The sequence below is a fragment of the Heptranchias perlo genome, chromosome 8 (genome assembly GCF_035084215.1).
Source record: "Heptranchias perlo isolate sHepPer1 chromosome 8, sHepPer1.hap1, whole genome shotgun sequence".
NCBI lineage: Eukaryota > Metazoa > Chordata > Chondrichthyes > Hexanchiformes > Hexanchidae > Heptranchias > Heptranchias perlo.
Window position 1 is genome coordinate 46,495,219 of NC_090332.1, and position 16,419 is coordinate 46,511,637.

Here is a 16,419-nt window from a genome sequence, read left to right on the forward strand (position 1 = left end):
AGTCTTGGTTCAAACATGGACATGAGCTGATTTCCAGAGGTGAGGTGAGAGTGACTGCCCTTGACATCAAAGCAATATTCGACCAAATGTTGAACCAAGGAGCCCTAGTAAAACTAAAGTCAATGGGGATCAGGGGAAAACTCTCCAGTGGCTGGAGTCATACCTGGTATGAAGGAAGATAGTTGTGGTTGATGGAGGCCAGTCATCTCAGCCCCAGGGCATCACTGCAGGAGTTCATCAGGGCAGCATCCTAAGCCCAACTATCTTCAGCTGCTTCAACAATGACATTTCCTCCATTATAAGGTCAGAAGTGATGATTGCACAGCATTCACTCCATTCACAATTCCTCAGATAATGAAGCAGTCCATGCCCACATGCAGCAAGACCAGGACAACATCCAGGCTTGGGCTGATTTGTGGCAAGTAACACTTGCCCTACACAAGTGCAAGACAATGACCATCTCCAACAAGAGAGAGCTTAACCACCTCCCCGAGACATTCAATGGCATTAGCATCACTGAGTCCCCCACCACCAACACCCTGGAGAGTCATCATTGACTAGAAACCTAACTGGACTAGCCACATAAATGCCGTGGCTACTAGATAGATCAGAGGCTAAGTCACAGCAGCCTCCCACCAGCTTTGTTGAGGCCACTTGGGGAGCACCTCATAGCAGTAGCAGAATTAGTAAACCTTTTAAGAAAAGCACTATGGGTTGATCACTTATGTGAGAAATGAATAGAAGGTAATTATTATGTTGGCCATTAACTTAATCACATTTGTCACTTTGGTCTGCTGTATAATTTAATAGGAGCTTCTGAATAGACATTGTCAATGTGTCATTGATATAGAAGTTGTCTGAATGGTTTGACTGTTCTTTTGAACAGAATTGGTTTTGCAGTTCTGAAAAGATAAATCCAATATTAGTTTTCTTGAATTATTTTTTATACTTCTTCCAGATTAATCAGTTAAATTCCCAAGGTTGCCTGGTAACAGCAATGGAAGAGAGCTAGATTGCCAATCGGAGAGCTTGACTTTGGTTCTCATTTGCAGCTCAATTCCCAGCTCTTGCATTCTGGGTCTGAGACACGGGATACGGAGGAGAGAGGAGGAAAAACCGGTACCATGGAAGCACATCGCTTGTTATTGGAACACTGAGTGGTACTGATTAAAATTGTGGAATAATCTTGATTCAAACTCCAGAATGTCCTCTCAGAAGGACGATAGTTCATGTGGGAGGAATAGAAGCAGTGGAGAACTAATGGGCTAATTAGGATTAAAAATCAGCTTAAATTCATAATTTATTTACCCTCTATATAGCGCTCCCAGTTGTTTCTGAATTTCTCAAATTATTGCTAAATTTCCTTGGTTACCTTTCTGCATGATGATTTCCCTCTTTTTACACCTTCCCCCCTCCCTCCCTCCTTCCTCCTTCCTCCCTCCTTCCCCCCCTCGCTTTTTTCCCTCTCTCTCCCTCTTCCTCCTCCCTCTTTCCCTCTTTCACTTCCCTCTCCATTCCTTTTCCTCTTCCCCTTCCATCTCCCGTTCCCCCAAATGGGTGAAGTGAATGACTTAATAAAATTAGCTTTTAAAGAATACTTGACAAGCCTAATTTGACTTGCACATGGACCTTCTGATACTATGCATAAAATCTTTTACAGCCAGAGAGTAGTTTTCTGGGATGTGCAGATAACATAGCATTTATACATTAGCTGAAGCATGAAAACTTACTCATCAGGAATGTACTCTAACACAATGAGTAATTTTGACCCTAAAGTATTAACCCTGATTCAATTGATTCAAGTCAATTTCAAAGTGATTTAGGATGAAGCATCTGATTCACCAGTAGCAGAAGGACTGTCTTCTTTAGCAATGTGGCCTGTTGAGGGGATGTTGCAATTTGGATCTTATCGTATTTGTTCACAACTTTCTAACAGTTATTGCAAATAGGATACTTGATCCATGAATTCAGAGTACAGACTTTCTTTAATCCTCCATTTAATTCAGATCCGACAATCATGCGAAAAAGAACACATCGAAGTACAGGAATGCACTTAAACCTACTTGTTCAACCTTTAAGCACAAATCTAAAACTTTATATTTGCCAAGCATGTTTGGTTTACACCATTCAAACTTTAAAACAAGTGCTGCCAGTGGTAAGTGATTGAGGACTTGGACAACAAACACTTGTACACATTTTTGACTTTTTTGCAAATAAGGATTTGTCACTTGGCAACATACATCTACAAACATGAGGAGCGAAAAGAAGATAAACAGTCCATTTTTCAAAAATTGATTAATTTACTAAATGTCCCTTCTGTTAGTATAATTAACTCTTGGCGGGATCAGTGTGTGGAGGGGAGGCACCAGGGCAAACGACAAGCTCACATGCTGAGTCCGGAGAGATTTTAGCTCCTAGGCCTCAATTACATATGCTTGATCGGACTCCCGCTCAAATCACTGTCTGGTTGGCAGGTGGGAATTTGGGTGGTAGGACGCCATTGCTGGGGACCTGTGGGAAAGGTCCCTGGCACAAGGTAAATCCATTGGGTGGCCCTGGGAGGGGAATCCCCATCAAAGGGATTAGGGGGGAAGCCCAGGGCAGGGGTGGTCCAAGATTTCCTTGTGGGGCCTGGAGGAGCACTCCTGCTGCCCTTAGTGGACCAGGTATCTGGCCTGCTTTGCTCAGATTTTCTAGATATGAATGTGGCCTAGCTGGTGGCCGCCAAAGGCAGGTATATGGAGTTAGATCACAGATCAGCCATGATCTTATCAAATGGCGGAGCAGGCACGAGGGGCTGAATGGCCTACTCCTGTTCCTATGTTCCTATGTTCCTAGAAGTCAAGTTGTTATTGGGTCACTCTCACAAACCTCTTAGCAGTTGGCTCTAGATTATACTAACAGAGGCCTAATAGCAGATTGCAAGCTTGCCTGAGTTGTTGTGCTATCTGGGAAGGCTTGATCAACAGTAGGGAAGAAAATAAGCTGAAGACAAAAGGGGTAATAGCTTCAACAAGGAAAATTGCTACACGTATGCCTGTGTTCTGCCGCTCCCTCTTGATCTCACTGTTCCTCCTGCGGAATCTTCCCTTCTCCTTGTTTCAGAATTAAAGAAAAAGAGTGACTCGAGTAATTCCAAATAATGGTATTTTTATTACAGAGAAAGCAACAGTTTCATAAAACAAGAGATGTTGGAATAGATTCATATGATAGTTCATATTTTCTTTCTGTAAATATTCATTTCAATTATAGCTTAGTATTCTAATAAAAACATAACGGGAAAAATGATCCAACCGTGGCTAATTAGAGAAGTTAAGGCTAGTATGAGATTAAAAGAAGAAGTTTACAATGTTGCCAAAAAGAATAGCAAGCCTGAGGATTGGGAGGACTTTAGAAATCAGCAAAGGATGACCAAGAAATTGATAAAGAGGGAAAAAATTAAATATGAGAGGAATCTACCATTCGGTACTTTATCAAACACCTTTTGAAAGTCCATATACGCCACATTAACTACATTGCCCTCATCTACCCTCTCTTACCTCATCAAAAAACTCTATCAGGTTAGTTCAACATGATTTGCCTTTAATAAATCCGTGCTGGCTTTCCCTAATCAATCCACACTCATCCACCTGACTGTTAATTCTGTCCCGGATTATCGTTTCTAAAAGTTTCCCCATCACCGAGGTTAAACTGACTGGCCTATAGTTGCTGGGTTTATCCTTGCACCCTTTTTTGAACAAGGGTGTAACATTTGCAATTCTCCAATCCTCTAGCACCACCCCTGTACCTAAGGATGTTTGGAAGATTATGGCCAGTACCTCCGCAAATTCCATCCTTACTTCCCTCAGCAATCTAGGATACATCCCATCCGGACTGGGTGACTTATCCACTTAAAGTACAGCTAGCCTTTCTAGTATCTCGTCTTTATCAATTTTTAGCCCATCCAGTATCTCAACTATATCTTCCTTTATTAAGACTCTGGCAGCACCTTCTTCCTTGGTAAAGACAGATGCAAAGTATTCATTTCGTACCTTGGCCATCCCCTCTGCCTCCAAGAGTAGATCTCCTTTATGGTCCCTAATTGGCCCCACCCCTCCTCCTACTACCCATTTATGATTTATATGCCTGTAGAAGACTTTTGGATTCCTTTTTATGTTGGCTGTCAGTCTATTCTCATACTCTCTCTTTGACCCTCTTACTTCCTTTTTCATTTCCCCTCTGAACATTTTGTATTCTGCCTGGTTCTCACTTGTGTTATCAAACTGACATCTGTCATACACCCCTGTTTTTCCACTTCATCTTCTTCTCTATCTCTTTTGTCATCTGGCTTTAGTTGCCCTACATTTCTGCCTCGTGGAAATGTACCTAGACTGTACCTGAACCATCTCCTCTTTAAAGACCGCCCTCTGTTCAATTACAGTTTTACCTGCCAATCTTTGATTCCAATTTACTCGGGCCAGACATGTTCTCATCCCACTGAAATTGGCCCTCCTCCAATTGAGTACTTTTACTTTAGAGTGGTCTGTGTCCTTTTCCATAGCTATTCTAAACCTTATGATACTATGATCGCTGTTCCCTAAATGTTCCCCTACTGACACTTGCTCCACTTGGCCCACCACATTCTCTAGAATCAAGTCCAGCAATGCCTCCTTCCTCATTGGGCCAGAAATGTACTGGTCAAGAAAGTTATCCTGAACACATTTTAAAAATTCCTCCCCCTCTTTGCCCCTTATATTATTATTATCTCAGTCTATATTAGGATAGTTGAAGTCCCCCGTTATCACGAAATAGCTTTTGCACCTCTCTGTAATTTTCCTGCAAATTTGTTCCTCTATATCCTTCCCAATGGACTATTTAAAGGGCCAATGCAAAAATGGAATATGGAGGAGCTAGGAGGTTTTGGAAGGAGACAGTGAGAGTTAGTGAAGATGGATTCAGGACGAGCAATGCCAGCACCCAGATTTAAAGATGCTTCCCTTGACTTACAGCTGGGTACAGTCAGGAGCAGGAGGGAGATAATTTTCCCCAGCAATGGGAGGAAGAAACCTGCTGGTCTCACCAAGAAGGCATGATTAGAGGTGGCTGAGGATGTGAGCAGCAGGAGCATTGTATCCCTTTCTTGGATTCAGTGCAGGAAGCGGTTGAATGATTTAACCAGGTCAGGAAAAGTGACTACAGTTGCTGATTCACCTACATCCTGTGGTGTACAACACCTCCCCTCTCACTCTATCTTGCCAAGCATTCTCCATTGCATCATTCCTCTCACCCACTTAAGTTTCAATAGCACCCATCCTTCACTTTCTATGCACTTCCTCACCTCCCCATTTATCCATTCACGTCAGGCACTCATCCCAATCCTTATGCAATGTGATGCATCTGTCTGATAGTCACCCTTATCAAGTACACTGCATCCATCAGGTGAATACATGACCTCCAGTCACTCACAGGTCTGTTCTTTTGCCCCTTGTAGGAGAAGAGAGTGCAAAAAGCAAGGGAGAGGGAGAGGACTGTAGATGGCCTGCCACAAATTACGCAGTTCACAGATGCAGAGAAGGATGGTATGGAGATAAGTGGCATATCTGCGCCCCTGTCAATCAGAGATGGAGAGACAGAGAATTCGCAGATGCCTGGTGACAGAATTAATAGTATCTCTGACACACATGCTGATTTTATTTCATTAATGACGGAACTATGAGAAGCCTGAGTATGGTGATTGTCAAGATTGTTGGCAAAGGTCAGGATTAATTCATATCCGTTTCCTTTGTCTTCCAAGGCCTTCACCCGTAGAGCAATAGTCTGTGGATATGCCTGATGGTGATTCCTCAGAGGACCTCATTCCTTCTGAGGATGCACCATCACAGGATGTACAGCCATGCACCAGCACAAATACTTGCACATTGGAGGGTCCGGTTAGACAGTTAGTTGCGTTTTCATCTGGTGATTCACAATTCACAAGTGAGCATGAGCAGACACAGGGTCAGCTGTGAAGAGTCAGCATCAGGGACGCACTCCTCTCCAAGCTCTGCTCAGCTGGACACAGATGCTGAACCCTGAGGGTCATCGTTAATAAGGAGTATGATAGACTTTGCGAGGTAGTGGCTGATGTGCCATGCACACTCTTCACGATAGCGGAGCAAATGGAGGAGTCCAGCTCCAACGTCGGTGAATTGGTGTCACGTGTAATTGCGAGAATGTCTGCCATGGAGAGAGTGGCCGCCTCCGTGGAGCTGCAAGCACGGCTCTCAAATGAGTCTATGCAGGCCTCAACAGTCAGAGCAGGGATCTGAGCAGCCTGCTTCTATCTCTGCTGGAGCCACAGGAGTTGCACCACGTAGAAGCGATAAGTATTGTAAGGGAGAACTATTGTAATTCATCAAGGGTATGCGCAAGGCTGTTTGACAAAATGTTACATTAAGTTTCCTCTTTTTTTGTAGCGGCACATAAAATGTAATGATTTGCACCACTTCCCTGTCTTACCCATTATTGCGTCCTGAGGGCCAACTCGCCCTTTCAGTTGCTGCATGATGAATGTGAATAGATGATGGGACCCGTTGGGGGATGTGCAATGGGTGTATACGTGGATGAAGGACTCTTTTGTGCAAAGGGTGGGAGGGGGGAGTGGTAGCGGTGGTGGAGCAGGCAAGAGGATTTCATTTTTTATTTTGTCCAGTGTGAGTCACTAGCTGAAACTTCTGGCTATTAGGACATCCCTGGCAGCAATGTACATGGCTGGTCTGGCGATGGGTGCCCCATCTTCCATATTGCTCGTCGTCCTCGTCCTTCTCCTTCTCCTCTTCCAGCTCCTCCTTCAGTGTTCTCGTCATCAGAAGATGATCAATGAGCCTTAGTCATCATCCACCTCTTATCCCCTCTACTGCGCAACGTTGTGCAGGATGCAGCATACCACTATGATTCTGGGCACCCTCGCTGGCGAGTACTGAAAGGCGCCTCCTGATCTAACTCGGCACCTGAAGCGCATCTTCCACATGCTGATAGCTTGCTCGATGACACACTGGGTGGTCATATGGCTCTCCTTGTAGCACTCATGTGCCTTATTGGTGGGGTTCCTCACAGGTGTCATAAGCCTAGTTTGAAGGGGGTATCCCTTGTCTCCTATGAGCCAGCCCTTATGTTTGTTTCCTGGTAGGAAGAGGTTTGGAATGTTGGACTGCCGCAGTATAAAAGCAAGATGACAGCTGCCAGGGAATCTGGTGCACACCTGCATGGACCTCTTCTTGTGGTTGCACGCCAGCTGTATATTGATGGAGTGAAATCCCTTGCAGTTAATAAAGACTCCAGGTTCATGTGGTGGTCCTCGGATTGCCACATGTATGCAATCAATGGCACTCTGCACCTGTAGGAAGCCTGCCAGAGATGCAAATCTGACTACCCACTCATTCTCGCAAGCAAACAACCCATCCATTGCCTGCCTTATACATTGATGTGCATCCGACTGAGAGACCCTCAAGATGTCTCCAGTGGCGCACTGGAAGGAGCCAGAGGAAAAGAAATTGAGGGCAGTGGTGACTTTGACAGCGACGGGCAATTCATGGCCACCAGCTCCAACAGGGAGCAGCTCTTCTTGAAGGAGGCTGCACATGTCTGCCACCACTTGGCGTGTCAATCTGAGCCTGCGGAAGCACTACTCTTCAGATAGGTCAAATAAGCTGAGCCTCTGTCTATAGACCGCCTCACATGGATAGTGCATCCTGCGACCTTGGCCCCTTTGTTGCTCTCCTCTCTGCTGTTCTCCACTCTGTTCTCCTCTCTGCTGTTCTCCACTCTGTTCTCCAGATCTGTGTTGTCCAGATCTATGTTGTGTACCTCTCTCTTGTGCACCTGCAGATCCCAGCACAGCATCATGTTGCTGCCGTCAATGGTGATTTGTCTTCTTCGTCCGATGTCCCATCGAAAACATCCATGGTGCCCTCCATCCTGATGATGTCTGTTTGAAAGCCTCCAAACCTCTGAAACACGTCTATGATCACAAGAATTCTCTGCAGAATGTTTGCCAGAGGGAAATGGAAAAGCAGCTGTAAGCACTGAACGTTTATTCATATCAGGCATTCAGAGTTTTAAACACCCCCAAGATGTGCCACTCAATCTCGCCTCCATTTCACTGGCGAGTTTCACGAGCCCCAGGAAACCCATGCTTGAAGGCGTTAAATTCAAATCCCTGTTGGAATCTCTTCAAATGCATCTCATTTGCATGTTGACTAGCCTCTGGCGAACAGGTTCCATGCACGCAACCAAACGCGCCTCCATTAAAGTGGCCACGTTCGAGGTTGACGTTGGTTTGAGAATTTTACCTGCCCCCAACCCATCCATCCTTGGGGGGGTTAAAATTCCCCCCAATGACTCAATTGCAATCTCTCCAAGTCAGTGGGATTTTTCAGCAAAACACAGCAATTCTATTATCAGAGGTATCTGTCACAGCACAAAGGTATGTACTTAGTTTCTTTTAACACAGTTCTTGTCCATCTATCGCTCCTGATGTTAGGCTGTAGTTGTTCTTGCTGTCTTCTGGCAGAAAAACATACATTTTTTCCGGGTGTATTTAAGGTGCAGAAAAGGAACAATTTCGCAATGCAATGTCCTGTGCCCAAATTGTGCCTATGTTACAGGCACTGCCATATTAGTAAAGGCAGCTTTCCAGGCATCCCTGACGGCCGCCTGAATCAGGCATTAGGCCCTTTGACTATGTTAATGAGGTCTTAATGCCTGTTTAAGGACCTTTCCCAGACACTCGTCGGTGTGGAGCGGAGCAGGCATCGCGTCTGCTCTGCTTAGTTTTTGGGTTGATATTGCACCCAGACCAGCAGTCCTTAAAGGGACTGCTGGAGGCCGCCACCAAAAAGGTAAGTATATATTTTTTTAATTTACTTTTACAATGATCATAATATCATTAGGTTTAGAATAGTTATGGAAAAGGACAAAGAACAATCAAATATAAAAATGCTTAACTGGGGGAGGGCAAATTTCAGTGAGTTTAAAAGGGATCTTGCCCAGGTGGATTGGAATCAGAAATTGGTAGACAAAACAGTAATTGAACAATGAGAGGCCTTCAAGAAGCTAGAGCTCCCTGGATGACTAAAGGTATAGAGATTAAATTGAAACAGAAAAAGGAGGCTTATGATGAATGTACGGTTCATAATACAGTAGAGAACCAGGCTGAATACAGAATACAGAGATCTAAAAAAGGAAATAAGAGGGGCAAAGAGAGAGTATGAGAAGAGATTAGAAGCTAACATAAAAGGGAACCCAAAAGTCTTTTATAAATATATAAATAGTAAAAGGGTAGTCAAAGGAAGCGTGGAACTGATTAGGGACAAACAAGGAGATCTTCTTGTGGAGGCAGAGGCCATGGCTGAGGCACTAAATGAATACTTTGCATCTGTCTTCACTAGAGAAGGGGATGCTGGCATTATAGCAGTAAAGGAGGAGGTAGTAGCGATATTGGATATGATAAAAATAAATAAAGAGGAGGCACTTAAAAGATTGGCAGTACTCAAAATAGAAAAGTCACCTGGTCCAGATGCGATGTATCCTAAATTACTGAGGGAAATAAGGATGGAAATTATGGAGGCTCTGTCCACAATCTTCCAATCGAACATACAAACCTGCGAATTAAAAGCAGGAGTAGGCCATTCGGCCCCTCGAGCCTGCTCTGCCATTTGATAAGATCATGGCTGTTCTGATTGTGACCTCAACCCTACTTTCCCGTCTACCTACTATAACCTTTGACTCCCTTGTTAATCAGGAATCTATCTAACTCAGCCTTAAAAATATTCAATGACCCTGCCTCCACCACTCTCTGGTGAAGGGAGTTCCACAGTCTCACGACTCTCTGAGAGAAAAAAATTCTCCTCATCTCCGACTTAAATGGGAGACCCCTTATTTTTGTGGCCCCTAGTTCTAGTCTCTCCAAAAGGGGAAACATCCTCTCAGCATCTACCCCATCAAGTCCCCTCAGGATCTTTTATGTTTTAATAAGATCACCTCCCATTCTTCTAAACTCCAATGTACACAGGCCCAACTTGTCCAGCCTTTCCTCATAAGATAACCCCCTCATCCCAGGAATCAGTCGAGTGAACCTTCTCTGAACCACTTCTAAAGCAATTATGTCCTTTCTTAAATATCCTCCTTAGATATGGGGAAGGTGCCGGAGGACTGGAGCATTGTAATTGTTACACCCCTGTTTAAAAAAGGGGAGAGGGATAAACCTGACAATTACAGGCCAGTCAGCTTAACGTCGGTGGTGGGGAAACATTTAGAGACAATAATCCGGGACAAAATTAATTGGCACTTGGAAAAGTATGGGCTAATAAATGAAAGTCAGCACAATTTGTTAAAGGAAAATCGTGTTTGACTAACTTGATTGAGTTATTTGATAAAGTAATGGAGAGGGTTGATAAGGGTAGTGTGGTTGATGTGTATAAGGATTTTCAAAAGGCATTTGATAAAGTACCACATAATAGACGTGTTAGCAAAATTCAAGCCCATGGGAGTAAATGGACAGTGGCTGCGTGGATACAACTTTGGCTCGGGGACAGAAAGCAGAGAGCAGAGAGTGAACTGTTGTTTTTCAGACTGGAGGGAATTATACAGTGGTGTTCCCCAGAGGTCAGTATTAGGATAACCACTCATTTTGATATATATTAATGACCTGGACTTGGGTATAGAGGGTATAATTTCAAAGTTTGCAGATGACATGAAACTTGGAAATGTCGTAAACAATGTGGAGGATAGTAACAGACTTCAGAAGGACATAGACAGACTGGTGAAATGGGCAAGACACATGGCAGATTTAATGCAGAGAAATGTGAAGTGCTGCATTTTGGTGGGAAGAATGAGGAGAGGCAATATAAACTAAATGATTCAATTTTAAAGGGGGTGCGGGAACAGAGAGATCTGGGGGTGCACATACACAAATCTTTGAAGGTGGCAGGACAAGTACAGAAGGCTGTTAAAAAAGCATATGGAATCCTGGGCTTTATTACTAGAGGCATAGAGTACAAAAGCAAGGAAGCTATGCTAAAAAAAAACCCTGGTTAGGCCTCAGCTGGGGTATTGTGTTCAATTCTGGGCACCACACTTTAGGAAGGATGTCAAGCCCTTAGAGAGGGTGTAGAAGAGATTTACTAGAATGGTACCAGGGATGAGGGACTTCAGTCACGTGGAGAGACTGGAGAAGCTGGGGTTGTTCTCCTTAGAACAGAGAAGGTTAAGGGGAGATTTGATAGAGGTATTCAAAATCCTGAAGAGTTTTGACAGACTAAATAAGGAGAACAGTGGCAGATGGGTCGGTAACCAGAGGACACAGATTTAAAGCAATTGACAAAAGAGCCAGAGGTGACACGAGGAAACATTTTTTTACGCAGCGAGTTATAATGATCAGGAATGCACTGCCTGAAAGAATGGTGAAAGCAGATTCAGTAGTAACTTTCAAAACGGAATAATTGAAGGGGAAACATTTCCAGGGCTATGGGGAAAGAGCAGGTGAATGGGACTAATTGGGTAGCTCTTTCAAAGAGCTGGCACAGACACGATGGGCCGAATGGCCTCCTCGTGTGCGATACCTACTATGTTACTGTGATACTATGTGGAGCCAAGGGGGGCAGGAGTGCTCCTCCCTGTTTCACAGCACTACTGCCAGTCAGCCCGCATTCACCCCCCTGTCCACTTTGAATGTTATATGGAGAAGATAGTGAACAAAAATAAAGGTGCTGATTTCAGGCTGTAATTAGTGCAAGCAGGTAGTTAATTGCTCATGAATAATGAATATCTGTTTCATGAGCTCAGATTCTATGCAATGTTATGTAAACTAGCAGAAACAGTGCACAATGTTGTTATCCTACCCAAAACATGCTATAGAATAGAGAAGTTTACTGTTGTACCAAAAGCGCTATAAAAATAATAACAGATGGGGTAATCATTTTGAATCCATTTTAATAATATTAATGGTTGAATGATTGTGTGGGCCTTTGATTTGTTCTAGAAAGCAGTCAAGCTCTCCCATTACAGCACTTGTACTGTGCAAGGTCATCACACTGAGGATTAATTTGTGTTTCAAAATAACAATCCTGCACCTGTAATCTGATCCACAAGGCTATTTGGGGTACAACAGAGAGTCTGTTTCAAAGAAATGAAATTTCCTTATGGTAAGAAAGTGCAATGTTACAACAATGCACAGTGACAATTCCCTTTCAGGGACGTAACATTATTTGTTGAAAAGACAGGGCTATATTTTCCTCTGTTCGATAATTTTAACAGAAAAGTAGACATGAGTAAAAAAGGGACATAATGTTGGTAGAAAGCACTAATGCTTCGTTAATGCTCATCTGAGGACTTGCACCCCTCCAAAATGGATGAATGAACATTTCTGAAATGTATGTAAAAAGTCTGCTTTTCAGATCACTAATGACGAACTTGTGCAGCTGCACCGTCAAATCAAAAATTTTACTCCAGATTAGACCTGAGAATGAGTTTAATGAAGGGGAAGATTTTGAAGTATTACTATAGTTGCACCGACGTATATGTTGGGGGCAGAGTTCAAATGCACCCATAAATTTGTTGACTCTGGATCATTTCACTTTTGTCCACAGCCTTACAAAATGCTTAAGAGACCTCATTTATCTGTATATGAGGAGCACAACAGATTTAAATGATGCTGCCATTTGCTTTCTTGCCAGCTATTCTAGCAATATCCTAATTTTATGACAAGTTAAAACAATAACTGTAAATAGGTTTGTATGGGAGATCGCATTTCAATCGAATACATTGACAGTAACAAGGAAGAATAAAAATATTTCAAATCCTCACCTGATCACAATGGCAAATGTTTTTCTGGCAAGTTTTATTCCATCATGTGCCTTATATCCAAAAGCATCTACAATCTAATTCAGTTAGGGATGTCTGAAGACATTATAATATCAATTACTGACCATATTGGAAGCACTCTCACCTCTGGGTCACAAGGCTGTGGGTTCAAACCCCATTCCAGAGACTTGAGTACATATTCTACACTGACACTTCCATGCAGTGCTGAGGGAATGCTGCATTGTTAGAATTGCCGTCTTTCGGATGAGACGTTAAACCGTGGCCCCATCCGCTTTCTCAGGTGGACATTAAAGACCCCATGGCACTATTTGAAGAAGATTGTACGTGCCGACATTTATCCCTCACCCAACACCATCAAAACAAATTATCTGGTCATTAATTTCATGGCTGTGGGACGTTGCTATGCACAAATTGGCTTCTGTGCTTCCCATATTACTACACTTAAAAATACTTAATTGGCTGTGAACCACTTTGGGACGTTCTGAGGATGTGAAAGGCACTTCATAAATTAATTTTTTTCTTTCTTTCTTAAAGTATTAATGTTACATTTAATGCATAAGTTAGTTTGGTAAAATAAAACAATATGCAATACTTCTGTTTTTTAACAATGTCAGTGAACTGCTAACAAATAACATTGAAGAATGGCCATTGATGGTGGAACAGAGAGAGCAAGGAACAAGGAGTAGGTTGGTGTCAGAGGACTGGAGGATGTACATGGGAATATACAGCTGGAGGAGATCATTGAGGTAGGGTGGGGCAAGGCCAAGGCCAATTTTAGGCATACGTATGGATCTTAAAATTAATTTTCTGGGCAGACGGAGCCAGTGGAGCTCAATGCGAATGGGGTGATGCGGATGTGTGGGTTTGTACGGGTGAGGATGTGGGCCGCAACATTCTGGCTGAGTTTTTTATGGAGGGTGGAAGCAGAAAGACCAACAAGGAGAGCATTGGAGAAATCAAACAATATTGCAGAGGTGAAAGAAAGTTATCTTGGTAACAAATCAGATGTGGGAAAGAAACTGAGCTCTGGCACTATACCATCTCTGGCATTAGCCTGAGGTAGGAGTTGGGAAGGTTGATGAGGTTGAGGTCAGAGTATGAAGGGGTTGGCAGAACTGAAGACTTCATTCCTACACCGCCAATTCATCTTCTGTGGCTTGCCTCCATGACAGAGCGTTATCATTGTTCTATCACTCCTACCTATCCAAGTGTAAGCCCCGATTTTAACCTGCCCACCTGGCACGAACGGGGTGGGCAGATAGTTAAAGTGGCAGTCAGGGAGATTTGTGCTGTGTTCCCGATGCGGTGCTGCCCCCCAACGATTTTATCTCCCGGATTTTAGGGAATGTGGAAGCCCGTCACAGGCAGATGGGAGCATCATAAATATTGCAATGTTGGGGTTCTGTGACCGCAACATAATTTTAATATTGAAGAGCATAAATTGTGCACAACCCTCGGAGCCGGCAGCAGTTGCTACCAGCAAGCAGCATCGGGCTAGAAGAGGCCCAGGTAAATATTAATTTTTGACTTGTTCATTGTAGTGCAGGACTGCTCGTCCTGGCCCAACAAGGAAACCTTGGGGCTCCTCTGCCCCAGGCTTTCTCCCCAACCTCCTCAGGTGGTGATTGGACTGGACCCCTGCTGCTGCTTGACTTACCAGGCTGGGGACCATTTCCTTCGGACCCCGGCGGCGTCCAACACCCGTCCCAATTCCTGATCCCGCTCACCGGCCATCACATCACTCCGGCCAGTTTCACACCTCCACAATATTGCCCCTTTCTTACTCCCAGCACTACTGAAACCTTTATCCAAACCGTAGCCAAACCTTTATTGCCTCCAGGCTAGACTATCTCTATTTCCCTATTTCCTAAGGTACCCTCTACACAAACTCCAACTCATCCAGACTTCATACGAACATACGTATGAACATACGAACATACGAATTAAGAGCAGGAGTAGGCCATTCGGCCCCTCGAGCCTGCGTTGCCATTTGATAAGATCATGGCTGATCTGATTGTGACCTCGACCCTACTTTCCCGTCTACCTACTATAACCTTTGACTCCCTTGGTAATCAGGAATCTATATAACTCAGCTTTAAAAACATTCAATGACCCTGCCTCTCTGGGGAAGGGAGTTCCACAGACTCATGACCCTCTGAAGAAAAAATTTCTCCTCATCTCCGTCTTAAATGGGAGACCCCTTATTTTTAAACTGTGGCCCCTAGTTCTAGTCTCTCCCACAAGGGGAAACATCCTCTTAGCATCTACCCCTTCAAGTCCCCTCAGGAACTTATATGTTTCAATAAGATCACCTCTCATTCTTCTAAACTCCAGCGTATTCAGGCCCAACTTGTCCAACCTTTCCTCTTAAGATAACCCCCTCATCCCAGGAATCAGTCGAGTGAACCTTCTCTGAACTGCCTCCAAAGTAATTATGTCCTTTCTTAAATAAGGAGGCCAAAACTGCACACAGTATTCTAGATTTGGTCTCACCAATGCCCAGTACAACTGTAGCAAAACATCTCTACTTTTATATTCCATTCCCCTTGCAATAAATGACAACATTCCATTTGCCTCCCTAACCACTTACTGTACCTGCATACTAACTTTTTGTGATTCATGTACTAGGACACCCAGATCCCTCTGTACCTCAGAGTTCTGCAATCTCTCTCTATTTAAATAATATACTGCTTTTCTATTCCTCCTGCCAAAGTGGACAAGTTCACCCACATTATACTCCATCTGCCAAATTTTTGCCCACTCACTTAACCTATTTATATCCCTTTGAGGACTCCGTGGCCCCGATATTAGTGGGGAGGCAGGATGGCTGTGGGGGGTGGGGACGATTGGGCACGTGGCAAACCCGCATGAACCAAACTTACCGTTTCTGACGCGATCGCATGGTGAGTGATAGTGGTTAACGTCTTCTCCGGGTTTCGAGCCCGGCAGCTAGCCTGATTGACAGGCCAGCTGTCGTCTGGAGCTGCAACGTGAGTGGGGGGGGGCGAGAAAGAGAGAGAGCCAGACGTCATCCGGCGCTGGACTGGAAGACTGGTGAGGGGAGAGAGGGGAAAGCCAGAGGACTGGAAGACTGAAAAAGTCGTACCATTGTTTATAAAGGGTACGAGGGAAAGGCCGAACAACTATAGGCCAGTCAGCCTTACCTCGGTGATGGGTAAATTATGAGAATCAATAATAAGAGATAGGATAAACTGTCACTTGGAAAGGCATGGTTTAATCAGGGATAGTCAGCATAGATTTGTTTAGGGAAGGTCATGCCTTACAAATCTGATTCAATTCTTTAAGGAAGTGACAAGGAGGATTGATTAGGGTAGTGTAGTGGATGTTGTCCACATGGATTTTAGAAAGGCATTTGACAAGGTCCCACACAGCAGACTGGTCAGAAAGGTAAAAGCCCATGGGATACAGGGAAATGTGGTGAATCGGATCCAAAATTGGCTCAGTAACAGGAAACAAAGGGTAAAAGTCAATGGATGCCTTTGCGAATGGAAATCCATTTCCAGTGGTGTGCCACAGGGCTCAGTGTTGGGTCTCTTGCTGTTTATGGTATATATTAAT